The following is a 13,567-nucleotide window of genomic DNA, read 5'->3' as shown; positions in this document are numbered from 1 at the left end:
CTCTGGTGGATGTGAGTGGGGCTGCGGCTTCTGAGTTTCCTTCCTCAGGTGACGAGGTTAAGTCGTTAGGTGCTGCTCTATTTAACTCCACCTAGTTCTTTGTTCCTGGCCTCCAGTCAATGTTCCAGTATTGGTCTTGCTTTCTCCTGGATCGTTCTTGTGGCCTGTCTGCCCTTCATAAGCTAAGTTTTGCTTGTGTTACTTTTGTTTGCTATATTTTCTGTCCAGCTTGCTATATTGGTTTTTCTTGCTTGCTGGAAGCTCTGAGACGCAGAGGGAGCACCTCCGTACCGTTAGTCGGTGCGGAGGGTCTTTTTGCCCCCTCTGCGTGGTTGTTTGTAGGTTTTTGTGCTGACCGCAAAGCTATCTTTCCTATCCTCGGTCTATTCAGTAAGTCGGGCCTCACTTTGCTAAAATCTATTTCATCTCTGTGTTTGTATTTTCATCTTAACTCACAGTCATTATATGTGGGGGGCTGCCTTTTCCTTTGGGAAATTTCTCTGAGGCAAGGTAGGCTTATTTTTCTATCTTCAGGGCTAGCTAGTTTCTCAGGCTGTGCCGAGTTGCATAGGGAGCTTTAGGCGCAATCCACGGCTACCTCTAGTGTGGTATGATAGGATTAGGGATTGCGGTCAGCAGAGTTCCCACGTCTCAGAGCTCGTCCTATGTTAGTAACTATCAGGTCACTTTGTGTGCTCTTAACCACTAGGTCCATTGTGGTTCTGAATCACCTGTTCATAACAGTACTGGAGGCCCAAAGTACTAATGCTTCTCAATAGAGGGAAAAGAGAAGTTCTGAGACCATTTTTTTTTCTCTGTACTGTGTTTTGTCTTTCTTTTACCCTAGACATTTGGGTGGTTCAGGACACAGGTGTAGCGATGGACATTAAAGATCTGTCTTCTTGTGTGGATCATCTCACTGCAAGAGTACAAAATATTCAAGACTTTGTGGTTCAGAATTCTATGTTAGAACCAAGAATTCCTATTCCTGATTTGTTTTCTGGAGATAGAGCTAAGTTTCTGAGCTTTAAGAATAATTGTAAACTGTTTCTGGCTTTGAAAGCCCGCTCCTCTGGTGACCCAGTTCAACAAGTTAAGATCATTATTTCTTTATTACGTGGCGACCCTCAAGACTGGGCATTTTCCCTTGCGCCAGGAGATCCTACATTATGTAATATTGATGAGTTTTTTCTGGCGCTCGGATTGCTGTATGATGAACCTAATTCAGTGGATCAGGCAGAGAAAAATTTGCTGGCTCTGTGTCAGGGTCAGGATGAGGTAGAGATATATTGTCAGAAGTTTAGGAAGTGGTCTGTGCTCACTCAATGGAATGAATGTGCGCTGGCAGCAATTTTCAGAAAAGGTCTCTCTGAAGCCCTTAAGGATGTCATGGTGGGATTTCCTATGCCTGCTGGTCTGAATGAGTCTATGTCTTTGGCCATTCAGATCGGTCGACGCTTGCATGAGCGTAAAACTGTGCACCATTTGGCGGTATTATCTGAGCATGGACCTGAGCCTATGCAGTGCGATAGGACTTTAACCAGAGCTGAACGGCAAGAACACAGACGTCAGAATGGGCTGTGTTTTTACTGTGGTGATTCCACTCATGCTATCTCCGATTGTCCTAAGCGCACTAAGCGGTTCGCTAGGTCTGCCACCATTGGTACGGTACAGTCGAAATTTCTTTTGTCCGTTACTTTGATCTGCTCTTTGTCATCCTATTCTGTCATGGCATTTGTGGATTCAGGCGCTGCCCTGAATTTGATGGACTTGGAATTTGCTAGGCGCTGTGGGTTTTTCTTGGAGCCCTTGCAGTATCCTATTCCATTGAGAGGAATTGATGCTACGCCTTTGGCCAAGAATAAGCCTCAGTACTGGACCCAGCTGACCATGTGCATGGCTCCTGCGCATCAGGAGGATATTCGCTTTTTGGTGTTGCATAATCTGCATGATGTGGTCGTGTTGGGGTTGCCATGGCTACAAGTCCATAACCCAGTATTGGATTGGAAATCAATGTCTGTGTCCAGCTGGGGGTGTCAGGGGGTACATGGTGATGTTCCATTTCTGTCTATTTCATCATCCACCCCTTCTGAGGTCCCAGAGTTCTTGTCGGATTACCGGGATGTATTTGATGAGCCCAAGTCCAGTGCCCTACCTCCGCATAGGGATTGTGATTGTGCTATCGATTTGATTCCTGGTAGTAAGTTTCCTAAAGGTCGACTGTTTAATTTGTCTGTGCCTGAGCACGCCGCTATGCGGAGTTACGTAAAGGAATCCTTGGAGAAGGGTCATATTCGCCCGTCGTCGTCGCCGTTGGGAGCAGGGTTCTTTTTTGTGGCCAAGAAGGATGGTTCGCTGAGACCTTGTATTGATTACCGCCTTCTAAATAAAATCACAGTCAAATTTCAGTACCCCTTGCCGCTGCTGTCTGATTTGTTTGCTCGGATTAAGGGGGCTGGTTGGTTCACCAAGATAGATCTTTGTGGTGCGTATAATCTTGTGCGTATTAAACAGGGCGATGAATGGAAAACAGCATTTAATACGCCCGAGGGCCATTTTGAGTACCTGGTTATGCCATTCGGGCTTTCTAATGCTCCATCAGTGTTTCAGTCCTTTATGCATGACATCTTCCGAGAGTACCTGGATAAATTCCTGATTGTATACTTGGATGATATTTTGGTCTTCTCGGATGATTGGGAGTCTCACGTGAAGCAGGTCAGAATGGTGTTCCAGGTCCTGCGTGCGAATTCTTTGTTTGTAAAGGGGTCAAAGTGTCTCTTTGGTGTTCAGAAGGTTTCATTTTTAGGTTTCATTTTTTCCCCTTCTACTATCGAGATGGACCCTGTTAAAGTTCAGGCCATTTATGATTGGACTCAGCCGACATCTCTGAAGAGTCTGCAAAAGTTCCTGGGCTTTGCTAATTTTTATCGTCGCTTCATCAATAATTTTTCTAATATTGCTAAACCGTTGACTGATTTAACCAAGAAGGGTGCTGATGTGGTCAATTGGTCTTCTGCTGCTGTGGAAGCTTTTCAAGAGTTGAAGCGTCGTTTTTCTTCTGCCCCTGTGTTGTGCCAACCAGATGTTTCGCTCCCGTTCCAGGTCGAGGTTGATGCTTCTGAGATTGGAGCAGGGGCTGTTTTGTTGCAAAGAAGTTCTGATGGCTCGGTGATGAAACCATGCACCTTCTTTTCCAGGAAGTTTTCGCCTGCTGAGCGTAATTATGATGTTGGCAATCGAGAGTTGCTGGCCATGAAGTGGGCATTCGAGGAGTGGCGTCATTGGCTTGAAGGAGCTAAGCATCGCGTGGTGGTCTTGACTGATCACAAGAACTTGACTTATCTCGAGTCTGCCAAACGGTTGAATCCTAGACAGGCTCGTTGGTTGCTGTTTTTCTCCCGTTTTGACTTTGTGGTTTCGTACCTTCCGGGCTCTAAAAATGTGAAGGCGGATGCCCTGTCTAGGAGTTTTGTGCCCGACTCTCCGGGTTTGTCTGAGCCGGCGGGTATTCTCAAAGAGGGGGTAATTTTGTCTGCCATCTCCCCTGATTTGCGGCGGGTGCTGCAAAAATTTCAGGCTAATAGACCTGACCGTTGCCCAGCGGAGAAACTGTTTATCCCTGATAAATGGACGAGTAGAGTTATCTCTGAGGTTCATTGTTCGGTGTTGGCTGGTCATCCTGGAATCTTTGGTACCAGAGATTTGGTGGCTAGATCCTTTTGGTGGCCATCTCTGTCACGGGATGTGCGTTCGTTTGTGCAGTCCTGTGGGATTTGTGCTCGGGCTAAGCCCTGCTGTTCTCGTGCCAGTGGGTTGCTTTTGCCCTTGCCAGTCCCGAAGAGGCCATGGACACATATCTCTATGGATTTTATTTCGGATCTCCCCGTCTCTCAAAAAATGTCGGTCATTTGGGTTGTTTGTGATCGCTTCTCTAAGATGGTCCATTTGGTACCCTTGTCAAAATTGCCTTCCTCCTCTGATTTGGTGCCATTGTTCTTCCAGCATGTGGTTCGTTTACATGGCATTCCGGAGAACATCGTTTCTGACAGAGGTTCCCAGTTTGTTTCGAGGTTTTGGCGAGCCTTTTGTGCTAGGATGGGCATTGATTTGTCTTTTTCCTCGGCTTTCCATCCTCAGACAAATGGCCAGACTGAACGAACCAATCAGACCTTGGAAACATATCTGAGATATTTTGTTTCTGCCGATCAGGATGATTGGGTGTCCTTTTTGCCTTTAGCTGAGTTCGCCCTTAATAATCGGGCCAGCTCGGCTACTTTGGTTTCGCCGTTTTTCTGCAATTCTGGTTTCCATCCTCGTTTCTCTTCAGGGCAGGTTGAGTCTTCTGACTGTCCTGGTGTGGATACTGTGGTGGATAGGTTGCAGCAGATTTGGACTCATGTGGTGGACAATTTGACATTGTCTCAGGAGAAGGCTCAACGTTTCGCTAACCACAGGCGCTGTGTGGGTCCCCGACTTCGTGTTGGGGATTTGGTTTGGTTGTCATCTCGTTATATTCCTATGAAAGTTTCCTCTCCTAAGTTTAAGCCTCGTTTCATTGGTCCATATAGGATTTCTGAGGTTCTTAATCCTGTGTCTTTTCGTTTGACCCTTCCAGCTTCTTTTTTCATCCATAACGTATTCCATAGGTCATTGTTGCGGAGATACGTGGCACCTGTGGTTCCATCCGTTGATCCTCCTTCCCCGGTTTTGGTTGAGGGGGAGTTGGAGTATATAGTGGAGAAGATTTTGGATTCTCGTATTTCGAGACGGAAACTCCAGTGCCTGGTTAAGTGGAAGGGTTATGGTCAGGAAGATAATTCCTGGGTCTTTGCCTCTGATGTTCATGCTGCCGATCTGGTTCGTGCCTTTCATTTGGCTCATCCTGGTCGGCCTGGGAGCTCTGGTGAGGGTTCGGTGACCCCTCCTCAAGGGGGGGGTACTGTTGTGAATTCTGTGGTCAAGCTCCCTCCTGTGGTCATGAGTCGTACTTCGGCTGGTTCTGTCTATGAGCTTCCTCTGGTGGATGTGAGTGGGGCTGCGGCTTCTGAGTTTCCTTCCTCAGGTGACGAGGTTAAGTCGTTAGGTGCTACTCTATTTAACTCCACCTAGTTCTTTGTTCCTGGCCTCCAGTCAATGTTCCAGTATTGGTCTTGCTTTCTCCTGGATCGTTCTTGTGGCCTGTCTGCCCTTCATAAGCTAAGTTTTGCTTGTGTTACTTTTGTTTGCTATATTTTCTGTCCAGCTTGCTATATTGGTTTTTCTTGCTTGCTGGAAGCTCTGAGACGCAGAGGGAGCACCTCCGTACCGTTAGTCGGTGCGGAGGGTCTTTTTGCCCCCTCTGCGTGGTTGTTTGTAGGTTTTTGTGCTGACCGCAAAGCTATCTTTCCTATCCTCGGTCTATTCAGTAAGTCGGGCCTCACTTTGCTAAAATCTATTTCATCTCTGTGTTTGTATTTTCATCTTAACTCACAGTCATTATATGTGGGGGGCTGCCTTTTCCTTTGGGAAATTTCTCTGAGGCAAGGTAGGCTTATTTTTCTATCTTCAGGGCTAGCTAGTTTCTCAGGCTGTGCCGAGTTGCATAGGGAGCGTTAGGCGCAATCCACGGCTACCTCTAGTGTGGTATGATAGGATTAGGGATTGCGGTCAGCAGAGTTCCCACGTCTCAGAGCTCGTTCTATGTTAGTAACTATCAGGTCACTTTGTGTGCTCTTAACCACTAGGTCCATTGTGGTTCTGAATCACCTGTTCATAACAAGCGATAGAGCATTATAGAATGTTATATTTCAGCCCTGAAAGGTGATGGCAATAACATGTATCGGCCAAACCTGGTGACAGGTTCCCTTTAAGGGTTAACGGCAACCTGCCACCCCCAAAATCGAAGATGAGCTAAGCCCACCGGCATCAGGGGCTTATCTACAGCATCCTGAAAGATGAGAAAAAGAGGTTATATTATACTCACCCAGGGGCGGTCCCGCAGCGGTCCGGTCCGATGGTCGTCGCGGTCTGGTCCAGCGCCTCCCATCATTTTACAATGACGTCCTCTTCTTATATTTACGCTGCGGCTCCGGCGCAGGCGTACTTTGTCTACCTTATTGAGGGCAGAGCAAAGTACTGCAGTGTGCAGGCGTTGGGCCTCTTTGACCTTTCCCGGTGCCTGCGCACTGCAGTACTTTGCTCTGCCCTCAACAGGGTAGACAAAGTACGCCTGCGCCAGAGCCGCAGCGTAAATATAAGAAGAGGACGTCATTGTAAAATGATGGGAGGCGCTGGACCAGACCGCGACGACCATCGGACCGGACCGCTGCGGGACCGCCCCTGGGTGAGTATAATATAACCTCTTTTTCTCATCTTTCAGGATGCTGTAGATAAGCCCCTGATGCCGGACAAGAGGAGGACGTCATCGTAAGAAGATAGGAGGCCCCGGACTGGACCGCGACGCCCATCGAATCGGACCGCCCCCCAGGTGAGTACAATCTAAAATCTTTTTCTCAGCTTTCAGGATACATCGGGTGCTTACAGTATCTACAGCATTACAGAATGCTGTAGATAAGCCCCTGATGCTGGTGGGCTTAGCTCATCTTCGATTTTGGGGGTGACAGGTTCCTTTTAAAAAGGAAGTTATTGTGTAGTATTTCAGATTGTTCTCTCGCTGTCATCAGTTGTGTTGGTAAGCATAACTGCAAAAAAAGCCAAATCGCAGGAGAAAGAATGGTTGTTAGTGGAGGGGCTATCTGTCAGTGTATGGACCACTACCCCTCCACGAATCGTAACATCTGAGAAGCTAATACTGTGCTGTCATTTTTCCAAAAATCAATGTCACTAATTACCGTAATGCAAAAAATTGCCAATATCTGATTAAACCCATCAAAATGACCAAACTTTGATTTTTGCTTTACCCTCAGATTAAATCTCATTGTATTACAGGATAAGAAGCTGCTTTCAGCTGCTCAACAGATGTTGTCCGACAGTGACAAAAAGATCCATATCCTGCGCACTCAGATCCGAAGGGCAACCCAGGAGATGTCCGCTGGAGGAGCAGGTAAGCATTATTAGATACAGTGGGTACGGAAAGTATTCAGACCCCTTTACATTTTTCACTCTTTGTTTCATTGCAGCCATTTGGTAAATTCAAAAAAGTTCATTTTTTCACATTAATGTACAGTCTGCATTACATCTTGACTGAAAAAAACAGAAATGTAGTAATTTTTGCAAATTTAATAAAAAAGAAAAACTGAAATATCACATGGTCATAAGTATTCAGACCCTTTGCTCAGACACTCATATTTAAACCACATGCTGTCCATTTCCTTGTGATCCTCCTTGAGATGGTTCTACTCCTTCACTGGAGTCAAGATATGTTTAATTAAACTGATAGGACTTGATTTGGAAAGGCGCACACCTTCTATATAAGACCTCACACCTCACAGTGCATGTCAGACCAAATGAGAATCATGAGGTCAAAGGAACTGGGCAAGGAGCTCAGAGACAGAATTGTGGCAAGGCACAGATCTGGCCTAGGATACAACAGAATTTCTACAGTACTCAAGGTTCTTAAGAGCACAGTAGTCTCCATAATCCTTAAATGGAAGAAGTTTGGGACCACCAGAAGTCTTCCTAGACCTGGCCGTCCAGCCAAACTAAGCAATCGTGGAAAAGAGCCTTGGTGAGAGAGGTAAAGAAGAATCCCAAGATCACCGTGGCTGAGCTCCAGAGATGCAGTAGGGAGATGGGAGAAAGTTTCACAAAGTCAACTATCACTGCAGCCCTCCACCAGTCAGGCCTTTATGGCAGAGTGGTCTGACGGAAACCTCTCCTCAGTGCAAGACATATGAAAGCCCGCATAAAGTTTGCTAAAAAAAAACACATGAAGGGCTCTCAAACTATGAGAAATAAGATTCTCTGCTCTGATGAGACAAAGATAGACCTTTTTGGTGATAATTCTAAGTAGTATGTGTGGAGAAACCCAGGCGCTGCTCATCACCTGCCCAATACAATCTCAACAGTGAAACATGGTGGTGGCAGCATAATGCTATGGGGGTGTTTTTCAGCTGCAGGGACAGGATGACTGGTTGTTATTGAAGGAAACATGAAAGCGGCCAAGTACAGAGATATCCTGGATGAAAACCATTTCCAGAGTGCTGTGGACCTCAGGCTTGGCCAAAGGTTCACCTTCCAACAAGACAATGACCCTAAGCACACAGCTAAAATAACAAATGAATGAATGGCTTCAGAACAACTCTGTGACCATTCTTGACCGGCCCAGCCAGAGCCCTGACCTAAACCCAATTGAGCATCTCTGGAGAGTCCTGAAAATATCTGTCCACCAACTTTCACCATCCAACCTGACGGAACTGGAGAAGATCTGCAAGGAAGAATGGCAGAGAATCCCCAAATCTAGGTGTGAAAAGCTTGTTGCATCATTCCCAAGAAGACTCATGGCTGTATTAGCTCAAAAGAGTGCTTCTATTCAATACTGAGTAGAAGTATACTGTATACTTATGACCATGTGATATTTCAGTTGTTCTTTTTTAATAAATTTGCAAAAATTACTACATTTCTGTTTTTAGTCAGTCAAGATGGGGTGCCGAGTGTACATTAATGAGAAAAAATGAACTTTTTTGAATTTACCAAATGGCTGCAATGAAACAAAGAGTGAAAAATTTAAAGAGGTCTGAATACTTTCCATAGCCACTGTAAGTATGCCACCCTTTGTTTAATGCTGTCATTGTATCTGCCAATAATGCTTTCCACACTAGGACTTTATGTAGCTTAACCCCTTACCGGCATCGGACGTACTATACCGTCCGATGCCGGCTCCCCTGCTTTGATGCAGGGCTCCGCAGTGAGCCCGCACCAAAGCCGGGACATGTCAGCTGTTTTGAACAGCTGACATGTGCCCGTAATAGGCGCGGGCAGAATCGCCATCTGCCCGCACCTATTAACTAGTTAAATGCCGCTGTCAAACGCAGACAGCGGCATTTAACTACCGCTTCCGGCCGGGCGGCCGGAAATGACGGCATCGCCAACCCCCGTCACATGATCGGGGGTCGGCGATGCTTGTGAATGGTAACCATAGAGGTCCTTGAGACCTCTATGGTTATTGATTGCCCGTCGCTGTGAGCGCCCCCCTGTGGTCGGCGCTCACAGCACACGTGCAATTCTGCTACATAGCAGCGATCAGCAGATCGCTGCTATGTAGCAGAGCCGATCGTGCTATGCCTGCTTCTAGCCTCTCATGGAGGCTATTGAAGCATGGCAAAAGTTAAAAAAAAAAGTTTAAAAAAATGTGAAAAAAATAAAAAAAACATAAAAGTTTAAATCACCCCCCTTTCGCCCCAATCAAAATAAATCAATAAAAAAAATATCAAATCTACGCATATTTGGTATCGCCGCGCTCAGAATCGCCCGATCTATCAATTAAAAAAAGTATTAACCTGATCGCTAAACAGCGTAGCGGGAAAAAAATTCGAAATGCCAGAATTACGTTTTTTTGGTCGCCGCGACATTGCATTAAAATGCAATAACGGGCGATCAAAAGAACGTATCTGCACCGAAATGCTATCATTAAAAACGTCATTTCGGCACGCAAAAAATAAGCCCTCAACCAACCCCAGATGATGAAAAATGGAGACGCTACGAGTATCGGAAAATGGCGCAATTTTTTTTTTTTTTTTTTTTAGCAAAGTTTGGAATTTTTTTTCACCACTTAGATAAAAAATAACCTAGTCATGTTAGGTGTCTATGAACTCGTAATGACCTGGAGAATCATAATGGCAGGTCAGTTTTAGCATTTAGTGAACCTAGCAAAAAAGCCAAACAAAAAACCAATGTGGGATTGCACTTTTTTTGCAATTTCACCGCACTTGGAATTTTTTTCCCGTTTTCTAGTACACGACATGCTAAAACCAATGATGTCGTTCAAAAGTACAACTCGTCCCGCAAAAAATAAGCCCTCACATGGCCAAATTGTCAGAAAAATAAAAAAGTTATGGCTCTGGGAAGGAGGGGAGCGAAAAACGAACATGGAAAAACGAAAAATCCCCCGGTCATGAAGGGGTTAATTACTATAACAGTAGGAACTCTTTCATATATATATGTATAGCAAATCAAACAAATGTATTAAAATATTAGACTGTCATCTTTTTTAAAAGAAGAAAGTGATCCAATATCACATATCTGTGAGTAAAAGTATGTGAACCTTTGCTTTCAGCTTTGTATCTGGTGTGACTCCAGCAATAACGGCATCTAAGCGCTTCCAGAAATTGTCGATTAGTCCTGCACATTGGCTTGGAGGACTTTCCCCCATCCTCCCTATAGAACAGCTTCATTTCTGTTTATGTTGGAGGGTGTTCTCCCATTAACTGCTCTTTTCAAGTCTTCCCACAATATTTCTGTAGGATTAAGGTCAAGACTGTGACTTGGCCATCCCAAAATTTTAAAATTATTGTTCTTTAACCATTCATTAGCAGAACAACTTGTGTTCTTTGGGTTGCTGTCTTGTTGCACAGTCCACGTTCTGTTGAGATTCCGCTCCTGGACAGATGTTCTGAAATTTTCTTTTAGAATGTGCTGGTATAATTCAAAATTTATTGTTCTATCAATGATTCCAAGCTGTGCTGGCCCTGATGTAGCAAAACGAGCCCAAACCATGATACTACCTCCACCATGTAAGGTCCCTTTCACACATCAGTTTTTTTCCATCAGTCACAATCCGTTGGCTCAATGGATTGACGGATCCATTGCACATTGTGAAAAACTGATTCGTATTTTTCACTGATACGACTAGCGGATCTGGCTAATTGGATCCTAAATAAATCGGAGCATGCTCAGTTAAAAAAAATGGAATCCGTTGCCGGATTGCATCATTTGACGGATCTGGTGCCCATAAACTTCCATTTGAGCAAAACTACGAACGGCGATGGATCCGTCGCTGTCCAATTTTTCGACGTACACAAAAAACGTTACTTTGTCCGTTGTCTCCAGCCGCCGGACTAACAATTTTCAACGGATCTGGCGAATGACAGATGAAATGTGAGGCCATTCGTCGCAATCCGTCCCTAATACAAGTCTATGAGAAAAAAACTGATCCGGCGGCATCAGTCACCAGATTCATTTTTTTCAAAATTCGACGGAATGCGACTGATGGCAAAAAAATGATGTGTGAAAGGGGCCTTACACAGATGGTGTGAACATTTTACAATGCAATGTTTTTCTTTCTTCAAACATAGTGCTTCTCATTTAAACAAAAAAGCTCTATTTTGGACTCATCTGTTAGAAAACATTGCCTGATAGCTTTCTGGCTTGTCCATGTGATCTTTAGAAAACTGCAGACAGGTACCAATATTCTTTTAGAATATTTCTTTACTGTTGATATAAAGATAATATTATCTTTATTGGTTGACCACTCCTGGGGAGAGTAATAATGATCTTGAATTTTTTCCATATGTACACAATTTGTCTGACTGTATTTTGTGGAGTTCAAACTCTTTAGAAATGGTTTTGTAACCTTTTCCAGCCTGATGATCATCAAAAACTTTTCTTCACTGATCCTCAGAAATCTACATTGTTCATGCCATGATACCATGATACCCTTCAACAAACATGTATTGTGAAGATAAGAGTTTGATACTGGCTCTTTAAATAAACAGGTCATCTACTTACATCTGGTTGTCATCAAATTGTTTGAAAACACCAAATTGTTTGAATTTTGCCTTCAAATTATCAGATAATCCTAAAGGTGTACATACTTTCCCCACTTACAGAAATGAGATATTGGATCATTTTCCTCATTTAAAATGTCACAAAGTCAAGTATTTTTACAGACTTTTAAGTATCACTGTAGTTAACCTTGGAGCATGAAGGTGTTTGGTCTAGTTGGTGAACCCATAGATGGAAATGGGGAGAGGAAGGCCCTACTGATAAGGAATGAGGGATGGACACCTTCTGAGCTCCAACCTGAGCCTTTCCCTGCATTCCTCTAATGCCCTATGTGGGTCCTTCTCCCCGCCGCCGTCAGGAACCTCATCACTGGCTGTCATCTCGCACTGCCCTAGCTAGTGCACTGGCTGGCAAGGGCGCTAGCCTCACCACTGCAGATGGTACAACAGAGGGCACGGTGACAAACACAAGACAGGGTAAAAACATCAAACTTAGCTTAACATTTCTTTGCTGCAAAGCACCACACAGCAGAAGAAAGGCGCCCGGAACACAAACTCCATGAAACCAGCAGATTCACCACTGCAGCCAAAGAGCTCCTTACTCCAGGCTTGGTCAGCATAGATTGCTCTGTCACCGACAGTCAGCTCATGCATCAGGTGACTATTTAAAGGATGGTGGAAGTGATCCCCACCCACATCAGTTGACCTAGCAACTCTGCAATTGCAGAACACTGCTAGCAAGGGAAACTGACATTAACCCCTGCTGGTCTGAAAGGAAAAAAGCTACATTTAAATCATAGTCGAACCAGAGCTGCCACGCATCCAAAAATGTATCGTGACACCAGGTTCATTGATTGTTCAAACTATTTGTGCTAAACAGAGATGTGCCTGCAAGCACAGAACTTGTCAAGGTGAGCATTTTTTATGGTCCTTTTTAGCAATATTTGATTCCATTGAGCCACACTCCTTTTGTTATTTCTGATTTTGTGAGCTGTGATGTCAAGAGATGGGCGGACATCTGGCTGTTCATATCCGGGGGGTTTGGCCTAACAGTTACAAAAAGTGTGGGTTTGGTTACCAGAACAGTACCCGAACCTGAATCCGGACCCCATTTATTTGAATGGGGGCCCCGAATATCCAGTGTTTGCTAAACTGTCATGTGCATGACAGCAGGGCAAACACCGCATCTGATCAGCGGTAAAATCATCACCGCCGGTCAGACAGCCGCGGTTCCGACGCTGGTCACTGGTGTCAGCTGATGGTACTACTGCTCCCATCAGCCGACGCCTGCTGCCACTAATGCCAGTGAGAGTAGGAGCGGCTGATGGGAGTATTCATCAGCCGACACCTGCGCTTTAAGTAAATAATAAAAAAAAATACAGTGTGAGTTCCCTGTATTTTTGAGAACCAGCCAGGCAAAAGTCACAGCCGGGGGCTGCAACCCTCAGCTGTATGCATTAGTAAGGCTGGTTATCAAAAATAGAGGGGTCCCCTCTCCGATTTTTTTTAACTTAAATAATTTTAAAAAATGGCATAGGGTTCCCCAATTTTTGACAACCAGCCTTGCTAAAAGCTCACAGCTGCGGGCTGGTGTTCTCAGGCTGGTAAGGAGCCATGGATATTGGCTCCCCCCAGCCTAAAAATAGCAGCCCACAGCCGCCCAGAAAAGGCACATCTATTAGATCCACCAATTCTGGTGCTTTTCCCAGCTATTCCCACTTGCCCTGTAGCGGTGGTAAGTGTGGTTCATATTTGTGGGGTTGATGTCACCTTTGTATTGTCCGGTGACATCAAACCCACGGCTTAGTGTTGGAGAGGTGTTTATAAGACACCTCTCCATTACCAATCCTATATTTATATGTTAAATAAAGACACAGCCAGAATAAAGCCCTTTATTTGAAATAAAA

The 13,567-nt window shown here is 44.8% G+C and overlaps 1 pseudogene; it reads left to right on the top strand.

The window, feature by feature from the left end:
• LOC138677007 (serine/threonine-protein kinase N1-like) overlaps positions 1 to 13,567 on the top strand; it is a 108,101-nt pseudogene that overhangs the window by 50,672 nt on the left and 43,862 nt on the right.

Source organism: Ranitomeya imitator, chromosome 4, assembly GCF_032444005.1.
Source record: "Ranitomeya imitator isolate aRanImi1 chromosome 4, aRanImi1.pri, whole genome shotgun sequence".
Taxonomy (NCBI): domain Eukaryota; kingdom Metazoa; phylum Chordata; class Amphibia; order Anura; family Dendrobatidae; genus Ranitomeya; species Ranitomeya imitator.
Note: the sequence above shows the minus strand (reverse complement) of the source record. Positions and strands in the feature narration are given on the sequence as shown.